Raw genomic sequence first — 12,919 nt, forward strand, 5'->3', positions numbered from 1 at the left:
CCTTTATTGATCTTCGAGAGAGGGAGAGAGAAACATCAATGAGAGAAAACATTGATCGGCTGCCTCCTGCAGGCCCCCCACTGGGGATTGGGCCCACGAGCTGGGCATGTGCCCCGAACGGGAATTGTACCAGTGACCTCTTGGTGCATGAGTCGACGCCCAACCGCTGAGCCACATGGGGCAGGTATGATTTCTTTTTATAAATATCTTTTCAAAATGACTAATGTCTGGGTGAAATAGCATTGGACTGGAGGACTTTTGCTAGGTTCTTTGTGTGGTTTCTCTTAAGGAACTATAATTTTTTGCCAGTAAACTATTTGCAAACTAATAAGTTGGCTGCCAGGAGATTTGAGCTTTGGTCCTAACTTACCTCTTTTCCCCCCTTTTTTGTATTGTTGACACTATTACAGATGCCCCCTGTCCCCTATTTCCCCCCTTTCCCCACCTCCACCCAACCCCTGCCTCCTCTTCTCTCTGGTCATCACCACACAGTTGTCTGTGTCTGTGAATTATGCATATTTGTTCTTTGGCTAATCCCTTCACCTTCTTTTATATAGAGCCCCTCTGACAGCTGTCAGTTTGTTTCATGTATCCATGCCTCTGTTTCCATTTTTTTCTTCAGTTTATTTTGTGCACTAGATTCCACATATAAGTGAGATCCTATGGTACTTGTCTTTCTCTGACTGGCTTATTTCACTTAGCATAATAATCTCCAGGTCCATCCATGTTATTATAAAAGGTAAGATTTTATTCTTTTTTACAGCTGCATAATATTTTTTGTGCAGATGTACCACTGCTTATTTAATCCACTTATATACTGATGGGCACTTGGGCTGTTTCCAGATCTTGGCTATTGTAAATAATGCTGCTATGAACGTAAGGGTGCATATATTCTTTCTGATTGGTGTTTTGAATTCCTAGATTATATTTCCAAAGTGGGATCTCTGGGTCAAAAGGCAGTTCCATTTTTAACTTTTTGAGGAAACTCCATACTGCTTACCACAGTGGCTGCACCAGTCTGCACTCCCACCAACCATGCACTAAGGTTCCCTTTTCTCCATATCCTTGTCAGCACTTGTTTGTTGATTTATTGATGCTAGTCATTCTGGCATATGTGAAGTAATAACTCATTGTAGTTTCAATTTGCATCTCTTTGATCAGTAGTGACATTGAGAATTTTTTCATATGTCTCTAAGTCATCTGTATGTACTCTTCGGAGAAGTATCTATTCAGGTCCCTTGCCCATTTTATAATTGGGTTTTTGTATTCCTGCTGTTGAGTTGTGTAAGTTCTTTATATATTTTGGAGATTAACCCTTTATCAGATGTTGCATTGATAAATATGTCGTTCCCTACTGTGGATTCCCTTTTCATTTTGTTGATGATTTCTTTTGCTGTGCAGAAGCTTTTTTGTTTTGTTTTGTTTTTGTTACAGATGTTTCTCATTTTCCCCCATTGACACCCTCCTTCCCTTCCCCCCACACCATCCTCAGCTTTGTTGTCTATGTTCATTGGTCATGCATACATGCATGGAAGTTCTGTAGTTTATCTCTTTCCCCACAAAACCCCCCTTCTCTGAGGCTTGTCAGTTTATACCCCACCTCCATGTCGCTGGGTTAATTTTGTTCACCAGTTTGTTTAGTTCATTATATTCCACAAATAAGTGAGATCATATGGTATTTCTCTTTCTCTGATTGGCTTGTTTCACTTAGCATAATACTCTCTAGGTCCTTCCATGCCATCTCAAAGGATAAGAGATCTTTTTTTCTTGTAGCTGCATAGTGCTCCATTGTGTACATGTACCATGGCTTTTTAATCCACTCATCTACTGATGGACACTTGGGTTGTTTTCAGATCTTAGCTACTGTAAATAGAGCTGCTATGAACATAGGGGTACATATATTCTTTCTGATTGGTGTTTCAGGTTTCTTATGGTATATTCCTAGAAGTGGGATCACTGGGTCAAATGGCAATTCAATTTTTAACTTTTTGAGGTAACACCATAGTGTTTTCCACAGTGGCTGCACCAGTCTGCATTTCCACCAGCAGTGTACTAGAGTCCCCTTTTCTCCACACCCTCGCCAACACTTGTTGTTTGATGATTTGTTGATGGCGGCCATTCTGACAGGTGTGAGGTGATACCTCATAGTTGTTTTAATTTGCATCTCTCTGATAATCAGTGATGTTGAGCATTTCTTCATATGTCTCTTGGCCATTTGTATGTCCTATTTGGAGAGGTGTCTATTTAGTTCCTCTGCCCATTTTAATTGGGTTCTTTGTCTTCCTTTCGTTGAGTTATGTGAGCACTCTATGTATTTTAGAAATTAACCCCTTATCTAATGCATTATTGGTGATTATGGTCTCCCATATAGTGGGATCCCTTTCCGTTTTGATGGTTGCAGAAGCTTTTTAGTTTGATGTCGTTCTATTTGTTTTTTTCCTTTATTTCCCTTGCCCAAGGAGACATATTGGGAAAAATATTGCTCCAAGAAATGTCTGAGATTTTACTGCCTATGTTTTCTTGTAGGATTTTTATGGTTTTGTGACTAACATTTAAGTATTTTAACTATTTCAAGTTTATTCTTGTGTATGGCATAAGTTGATGGTTTAGTTTCATTTTTTGCATGTACCTGTCCCATTGCAGAGCAGTTTTTCAAGCTTCTGTTTGTGATATATTTGCCCCATTGGCCAAAACAAGTCACATGGCCAAGCTCTGATTCAATGAATGAGGAATAGACTTCACTCCTTGATGGGACCAATAGGCAAAGTCGAAATATAAAGTGGTGTGCAGACAGGGATGAAAGAAATCTGTAGCCATTTCTATTATATGCCACAGGAACCCCTGTAAAATATATCTGCAATAAATCCACATTTCTAATCATTTTGATTTCATTAACCTTGAATACATTAGAAGGATAACATTTTGAGATGATATGAGATATACTGTATTTCTTCTAAAAATAATTTTAATGTTGTGATTACTTTAAGCTCCTTGACATGGAAGGAAATATTACCTGAGGAATTCCAGAGTTCCTCTGACAACATAAACTGTGATTTATAAAGTTTGCAGAGATTAGACCATTAATGAGTAGATTAATAAAATCATTTAAATTGAAAATTTTCTGCCCATATTTAAATGAAAAGGATATCTATAGCCCACAGCAATAAGAGTGCATTTATCACTGGAGACTGAACATGCCCACTTCACTTCATCATGTCACTCCACTTTGACATTTGTCCTCTAGACCAGAGAGGCTGCGATGGAGCAGTTACTACAGAAACTGACTGATGTTATTTTGCAGCAGAAAACTACCTGAGGTGGTGGTTTTAAAAACAATGAAGGAGAATCCTTAGAAAGCCAAAGGTGGAATTTCCCCCTTTAACATTTTGTCAAAATATATAGAAATAAAAGTGAGAATATTTAGTTATTTGATATGGCTTTCAAAGTAATACATGGAATATTATGGCAACCATGGTTGAGTCTGATACTAATACACAAAATAATTTTTAATAATTCTAGTTATATTCAAGTGCATCATTAATGTGTCAGCAATAGAGAATTATAAAGACATACAAAACAGAGAAGCATTTGAAATAAAGCAGAAAGTTTCCTGTACAGGAGAGAGAGAGATACCTTCTATGTTTTGGTATGATTGAAGTTGTTGTTCTTAATATTAACTTTGTGAAAAAACTGACCTCTGCCTACCTTCTATTTCTCAGGAGGAGAAAAGTAAATCTTTAGGTAACCTTTTCAGAGAAAAAGCAATCATTTTTAAGCATGAAAAGCACAATGTAAATTATCTTATAGATTACCAGTTGAGGGTAGGTCAAAGGAGGGGATGAACTCACAGTGGTTGTGCCCTGGCTGGTTTGGCTTAGTGGTTAGATTGTCAGCCTGTGGACCAGGGAGTCCTGGGTTCAATTCCAGCCAAACACACGTACACAACCAATTTATGTGTCTCTCTTGCATCTCTCTCTCTCTCTCCCCCTCCCACTCTGTCTGAAGATAAATGTAAAAATACCCTCAGGTGAGGATTTTAAAAAGAAAAGAAAAGAACAGTGGTCATTAAAGTGTGGCCCTTCACCAGCAGGATCAACATCAATTGGGAATTTGTTAGAAATGCCAGTTATCTACCCCGGCTGGTTTGGCTGAGCAGTTAGAGCGTCGGCCTGCAGTCCAGAGAGACCTGGGTTCGGTTCCCGCTAAGGGCATGTACCTCAGTTGCAGTTTGTCCCTGGCCCTGGTTGGGTCATGCGACTAGCAGCCACTCGATGTGTCCCTTTCACATTGATGTTTCTCTCTCTCTCTCTTCCTCCTGCTCTATCTGAACAAAAAATGGAAAAATGTCCTCAGGTGAGGATAAAAAAAAAAAGAGAGAGAAATGCCAGTTATCTGGCCCTACATTCTACTCAGTGAATCAGAAATGCAGAGTGGGGCCCAGAAACCTGTTTTAACAAGACTTGGGGTTGACTGTGATGCATGCTCTATTAGAAGATAACCCAATGTGATTATCACATTAAGAGGGACCACTAGAAGACAGTTATGTCTGATGATTTTAAACCATCTGCTTTCGGCAGGCTCCATGACCCATTCACTTTTTTAAAATTAGGTATTCAATCAGGATTTTCCAGTTATAGGAACATAAGTTAACTACTGACAATAGACTTGATTGGAAAATCACCACACTGTGAATGCCTACTCTCATTTCTTATTCAAGATAGGCGGGAGCCTGTAGCTACGGAATCATTCGTTTAATGAGTGAAGTTAGGACATGGAAGTGAGATGAAATTTCTTTTTGTTTTCTACAATAGTTTTCAAGGGGTATATACTTCCTGGGACTCCAGGAGATCAATTTAGATTATGAGAAGAGTAACAAAACTTGTCATTTGCCTTTAGAGCATTGAATTCACACAATATGAGTATAGCATATATATGTAAATATACATATATATATGAAGATTTTATTAAATACAAGTGGTATTTTTCTTCTTTTAAAGAAAAAGCTAAACGTGAACAGACACTTGAAAATGTTAGAGATAAAGATATGTAAAGGCAGATAAACTAGATTAAAATGCAATCTAGCAAAATTGAGGACAACATGATGGATGGAGGGTAAAGTGGACATACTGTGGAGCATGAAACAGCTCCAGAAATTCAAGCTGTTCTTACTTATGTGGAGAGCTGCCACGGGTTTACAATTGTATTAGTTCTGCTGTTTCCTACCTTCATCGAAGAAGGAATGAATAGCTAGAATGTTAAATCCTTCATCTCCAGCCACTTTCTACATTCTATTCTCATCTTGAACATGATGTCTTGGTAGAAGAATGTATTTCATAGGACTTTCAACAGAGAGGTACTTAATTAAAATCACTTTCCAAACACTCTTCTACCTAATGAAGCTCGTGGGTGACATTTCCAAGTGCATAAGCCCATCTGTGAAAATCTTAACTAAACTCAAACAGTGAAGGGTTAATAGGGTTCAGGAAACCAATCTATAAGGTTCAGTCTCCTAAAATATGGCACCTTGACATATTGTATATTTTAAGCTGAAGGAATTTGAGAAAAATTTTTCTTCCCAACAAGGTCATAGAAACTCATGAGGGAAAAGATTATCTTAAAAGCAAAAAAGCTTGGTTTTTCCTGGATGCATATTTTACACAGTTGATTGTATAGAACTACAGCTAATCAAGGTAGTTCCAGAGCTGACTCGTGCTGGGAACAGGGCTTCTTGGAATAAAGGGAGGAATGAGGGAACTTTTTAAAAATTAAGATTACTACAAATGTAAAGCAAAGCACCACTAACCAGTGCTGGTTTCAGATATTCAAAATTGAAATTTCTCTTTTCAAAGTAACCCTCAAACTTGGATATTTTATGTAAAGTAGAGGAAATGAGCCAATATTGTGTGCTCCTTTTATATTTCATTAAGGATTGGTTTATATATCTTTAAAAGACAAAGAAGCTGTAAAATAGTTATACTAATAAGAAAGTTAGGATATTTTCTAATGCATTATAGTGTATGACTAGCTTATGACAAATGATTATTTGATGATTTTTAAAGTTTTTCACATGAATTATGGTAAGTGTATGGAAACTTTAAGTGGAAGGAAAAAGACTCAGAATAGCCAAAACAATACTGAAGAACAAAGTCAGAGAACAAAGACACCACCTGACTGTAAGACTTACTATAAAACTACACTAATCAAGAGAGTGTGGTATCAGCAAAAGAACAGACAATATCAAGAAAGCTAACTAAAGTGCTCAGAAGTTGAACCCACACATGTAGTCCACTGATTTTTGACAGGCCAAGTGCCCATCAGCAGATGAGTGGATAAAAAAGTTGTGGTACATTTACACAATGGAATACTATGCAGTTGTTAAAGAGAAGGATCTATTACCCTTTAAGACAGCATGGAGGGACCAGGAGATTATTATGTTAAGCAAAATAGACCAGTCAGAAAAAGACAAAGATCATACGATCTTACTTATATGTGGAATCTAATGAACAAAATAAACTGATGAATAAAATAGAACCAGAGGTACGGAAACATAGGACAGACTGACAAATCTTAGAGGGAAGGAGAGTGGGGGCAGGAAGAGATTAACCAAAGAACTTAGATGCATTGCCCATGGACACAGACAACAGGGTGGTGAAAGACTGGAGCAGGGCGGGAGTCAAGTGGAGGGGGGCAATGGGGGAATCTGTAATACTCTCAACAATAAAGATAATAAAAGAAAAAGGAAGAAAAAACAGAGTAAAGGCAACTCGATGGAGGAAGGATAGTCTTTTCAACAAATGGTACTGGAAATAAGTACATATTCCCCTATAAAATAATGAATCTAAGTACAAACGTATACCTTTTTATAAAAGTGAATTAAAAATAGATCATAGACATAAATATAAAATGCAAAATTATAGAACTCCTAGAAGATAACATAGAAGAAAGTCTAGGTGATTTTGAGTTTGACAATAACTTTTTAAATACAACATCAAAAATACTATTCATGAAAAAAATATTGAAATGTTGGACTTCAGCTCTGAAAAAACACTAAGAGAATAAAAAGACAAGCCACAGATTTGAATAAATTATTTGCAAAACACAATCTGATAAAGGATTGATATCCAAAATATACAAAAACTCTTAAAATTCAATGATAGGAAAAAACACAATCCAGTAAAATAGGAAAAATATATGAACAAACAACACCATACCAAAGAAGATATACAACTGCCAAATAAGTATGTGGAAAGATGCTCAATATCATATGCTATTAGGGTATTGCAAGTTAAAACAGTAAGATACTTCGACACACTTGTAACGGCTGAAATCCAAAACAGTGACAACAGCAGTATGGCCTTTTCTTAAAAACTTATACATGCTCACCCAGCCGGTGTGGCTCAGTGGTTGAGTGTGGACCCATGCACCAAGAGGTCGCAGGTTCGATTCCCAGTCAGGGCACAGGCACGGGTTGTGGGCCAGATCCCCAGTGGAGGGAGGGCATGCAGGAGTCGGCCAGTCAGTGTTCTCTTTCATTGATGTTTCTGTCTCTCTCTCTCCCTCTCTTTTCCTCTCGCTCTAAAATAAATAAAGAAGAAAAAAAAAGTTATACATACTCTTGCCGTACAATCCAGAAACTGAGCTCCTAGATATTGACCTAAATGAGTTAAAAATGTATGTCCGCACAAAACCTTTCACATAAATGTTTACAGCAGCTTCATTCATACTTGGCAAAACTTGAAAGTAAGCAAGATGTCCTTCAGGTTTTTTCTTATATAAATTCTCTGTTTACATTCTGGCCCATATTTTTCTATTAGATTGTATTTTGCTTTTCAATTTGGAAGACTTTTTCACCTATTGCCTGCCAGCTATCTATGCTTGTCATATTTTTCCCCAATGTATATATATATGCTCTTATGTCCATAGGATGTTCATAATATCTGTGATATATATCACAAACATTTTTGCCAGGCTATCAATTGTTTCAAATTTTGGTTATGATATCTTTTGTTGGTAAAATGTTTTTTGTTTGTAATGTGCTCAAATCCTTTCTTCTTCTAATGTTTGATTTTTGTCTCTTTTTTTAAAATTTTTTATTTATTTATTTTTTTGTTACAGATATTTCTTTTTATACCCCATTTTCTCTTTCTTCCTTTTGACTTTTTGTCTACTATTTCTTTTTCCAGTTTGTTGTTTTAGTATAGTCAATTATAATTTGTGATTTAAAGTGAGACTTTATTTGTGTAAAAGGAAGTGCTAAAATAATTAAAGTTGTATAACTTCTGACTGACCAATTAGTTTCACTATTTGGTAGGCCTATAAAAATAACTCTTATCAAAAACTATTTTGAAAATAAAACTTATTGATCTGTAAAATGGCGGCGGAGTGAACAGAAGCTACACAGACCGTCTCCCAGAACCAAACTGGAATTACAACTATAACACAGACAAATCGACGGGAAAAAGCAACAGAAAAGCAGCTTGCGAGGACCATACAACGAGGGACACTGACTCCATCCCGGTAGGCTTGCGAAGGCGCCAGACGGGGCTGGGAGCCCACGGTCGGCAGCTCGGCAGCGGCCTCAGCGGGGAGCAGCGCCCTCGGATCACACTCCCAGGCGGCCCCACAGCGCAGCCGGAACAGAGGCTGAAACAGCCACAGCCACTCACCTTGGGCTCCGGCAGAGGGAGGGCGGACTGGACTGGAACTGTGTCGGGACACTCGGGATCTGGAGGGCGCTCAGAGCTTTTGCTGAGTGCAGCTGCGCAGGACGGTGGGCATATCGCTCCTTCCCAGGGCACTGGGGAGAGGAAGCAGCCCCTCCCTCGGAGATCCAACCCCACCCTGTGGGCCATTGAAGTGTAATTGAGGCTCATTAACAACCAGCATCTGCCCCACCCTCGAGAAATCCCATTATGCTGAGCACCTGAGGGAGTTTTTCAAACAATTGACAACCCAAAACTCATCAAGTAACATAGACTGCTAGCCTCCAGGCAAAAAGCTAGAGGATAACAGTACCTTTCCTGGGCTGACAACTTTAACCAGGAAAGTAAGACTTGACAGTGGTGTTTAACATGGGTCCTCCCTCGCTCATCTAAACCTAGGAGAGGGAGCCACAAAAGGCAGAACACCAAGGGAAAACTTGACAGGCTCCAAAGCCCACAGTGATAGCCAAAATGGTGTAACACAGAAACAGAAGCCAAATGAAAGAGCAAGAGACCTCCACCAAAGATGAGATCAATGTGGAGCAATTAGGCATGTTAGCAGAGCTAGAATTCAGAACTATGATCTTGAGGAAGCTCAACAGCATGAGTAAGGACATAGAGACACTGAAAATAAGCCAATTGGAAATTAAAAACCATCAAAAAGAGATTAAAAAAATGACATATCAGAAATGAAAAACACATTGGAAGGTTTAAAAAGCAGAGTAGAGGAAGCTGAGGACCAGATCAGTGAATTAGAAGACAGGGTAGAAAAAAATCAACCAATGAGAAAAAAACAAACAAAAAAAAAACTATTAAAAAACAGGAAGACAGCTAAAGAGAATTGTGGGAAAAGTGGAAACGTAATAACATTCACATCATAGGAGTCGCCGAAGAAGAAGAAGAAGAAAATGAGCAAGGGATAGAGAATATATTCAAAAAAATACTGACAGAAAATTTCCCGAATTTGGTGAAGGAAGAAGGCATTCAAATTCAAGAGGCACAGAGAGTCCCAAGTAAAAAGAACCCAAATAGGCCCACACCAAGACACATAGTAATTAAAATGCCAAAATTTAAAGACAAAGAGAGAATCCTAAAGGAAGCAAGAGATAAGCAACAGGTTACCTACAAAGGAAACCCCATAAGGCTCTCAGCTGACTTCCCACAAGAAACACTACAGACCAGAAGGGAATAGCATGAAGTAACCAAGGTCATGAAAACAAGATTCTGAATATTCTGAATCCAAGACTACTCTAACCAGCAGGGCTATCATTCAAAATAGAAGATCAATAAAGAGCTTCCCAGACGAAAAAAAGGCTAAGGGTATTCCCTTACATTAGCACCAAACCAGCACTGCAAGAAATGTTAAAAGGACTGCTGTAATTAGCAGTAGAAATGGGAAGAAAAATGGAACCACACTAAACAAAAATGGCAATAAATAAGTATATATCAATAATTACCTTAAATGTAAATGGATTGAATTCTCCTGTAAAAAGACACAGAGTAGCTGATTGGATAAGAAAGCATGACTCATCTATATGTTGTTTACAAGACACCCACCTCACGACAAAAGACTCACGTAGGTTAAAAGTGAAGGGATGGAAAAAAATTTTCTAAGCAAATGGAAAGCAAAAAGAAGCTGGGGTAGCAATACTCATATCTGATAAAATAGATTTCAAAATGAAGGCCATAACTATAGACAAAGAAGGCCACTACATAATATTGAAAGGATCTATCCAACAGGAAGATATAACCTTGATAAACATATATGCACCCAATATAGGAGAACCAAAATATATTAACAATCTTCTGGACGACTTCCAAGGAGAAATCTACAATAATACAATCATAGCAGGGGACTTCAACACCCCATTGACAGCACTGGATAGATCCTCTAGACAAAAAATTAGCAAGGAAACAGAGACTATAAATGAAGCACTAGACCAAATGGTTTGAATAGATATCTACAGAGAATTACACCCCAAAACTACAGAATTCACATTCTTCTCAAGTGCACATGGGACATTCTCAAAGATAGACCACATGATAGGACACAAACTAAATCTCTACAAGTTCAAGAAGACTGAAATCATATCAAGCATCTTCTCAAATCACAATGGCATGAAACTAGAAATCAATTGCAACAAGAACATGCAAAGACATTTCAACACATGGAGGCTAAATAGCATGTTATTAAACAATGAATGGGTTACCGAGGAGATCAAGGAGAAAATTAAAAACTTCCTGAAAAACAATGAAAATGAACACACAACAACATAAAATCTATGGGATGCAGCGAAAGCAGTTCTGAGAGGGAAGTTCATAGCAATACAGGCCTACCTCAAGAAACAAGAAAAATTTCTAATTGACTGTCTAACCTCACAACTTAAAGAATTAGAAAGCAAACAAAAAGAAAACCCCAGAGCAAGTACAAGGAAAGAAATTGTAAAAATCAGAGCAGAAATAAATGACATAGAAACCAAAAAAACAATTCAAAGGATCAATGAAACAAAGAGCTGGTTTTTCAAAAAGATAAACAAGATTGATGGACCCTTAGCTAGACTCATCAAGAAACAAAGAGAGAAAACCCTAATACACAAATTCAGAAATGAAAGAGGAGAAGTAACAACCAACACCACAGAAATACAAAAGATCGTTAACAGCTACTATGAACAACTATATGGCAACAAATTCGACAATCTAAGCAAAATGGACAAATTTCTAGAAACACAAAGTCTCCCAAAACTGGACCGGGAAGAGATAGAAAACTTGAACAGACCGATAACAACTAAGGTAGTTGAAGAGGTAATCAAGACTCTCCCAGCAAACAAAAGCCCAGGCCCAGATGGCCTCACGGGGGAGTTTTACTGAACATTCAAAAAAGAACTAACACCCATTATCCTCAAACTAAGAAGGAAGACTTCCAACCACATTCTATTAGACCAGCATAATTCTAATTCCAAAACCAGAAAAAGACACTACAAAGAAAGAAAACTACAGGCCAATATGCCTGATGAACATAGACGCCAAAATCCTGAACAAAATACTAGCAAATAAGATCCAGCAATACATCAAAAAAATTATTCACCATGACCAAGTGGGATTCATTTCAGGGATGCAAGGCTGGTACAATATTCGCAAATCAATAAATGTGATATACCACATAAACAAAATGAAGAATAAAAACCACATGATCATATAAATAGATGCTGAAAAAGCATTTGACAAAATCCAGCATCCATTTCTGATAAAAATACTCTGCAATGTGAGAATAGAGGGATCATATCTGGACATAATAAAGGCCATGTATGAAAGACCTACAGCCAACATCATACTCAATAGGCAGAAACTAAAAACATTTCCATTAAAAACAGGAACAACACAGGGATCTCCACTTTCTCCACTCTTATTTAACATAATATTGGAAGTCTTAGCCACAGCAACCAGACATGAGGAAAAATAAAAGGGATCCAAATTGGAAAGGAGGAAGTGAAACTGTCATTATTTGCAGATGACATGATATTATACATAGAAAACCCTAAAGACTCCATCAAAAATTTACTAGACTTATTAAATGAATTTGGCAAAGTAGCAGGATACATAATTAACATCAAGAAATCGACGGCATTCTTGTACACCAATGATGAACTCACAGAAAGAGAAACTGAAAAAACAATCCCATTTACCATCGTGCCAAAAAAATTACGATACCTAGGAATAAACTTAACCAAAGAAGTAAAGGACCTATTTGCAGATAACTACAGGACATTGAAAAAAGAAATAGAGAAAGATATAAAAACGTGGAAGCACATACCCTGTTCATGCATTGGAAAAATTAACATCATTAAAATATCCATACTGCCTAAAACAATCTATAGATTCAATGCAATCCCCATCAAAATACCAACGACATATTTCACAGAACTAGAACAAATACTTCAAAAGTTCATATGGAACCAAAAAAGTTCCCGAATAGCCACAGCAATTTTGAAAAAGAAGGACAATGTAGGTGGCATCACAATACCAGATATCAGGTTATACTACAAAGCTACTGTAATCGAAACAGCCTGGTACTGACACAAGAACAGGCACATAGACCAGTGGAACAGAACTGAAAACCCAGAAATGGACCCAAGGCAATATGCTCAATTAATATTTGACACAGGTGGCAAGAGAATACAGGAGAGTAAAGACAGCCTCTTTAATAAATGGTGTTGGGA

This window comes from Molossus molossus, unplaced genomic scaffold, assembly GCF_014108415.1.
Source record: "Molossus molossus isolate mMolMol1 unplaced genomic scaffold, mMolMol1.p scaffold_m16_p_1, whole genome shotgun sequence".
Classification (NCBI taxonomy): Eukaryota; Metazoa; Chordata; class Mammalia; order Chiroptera; family Molossidae; genus Molossus; species Molossus molossus.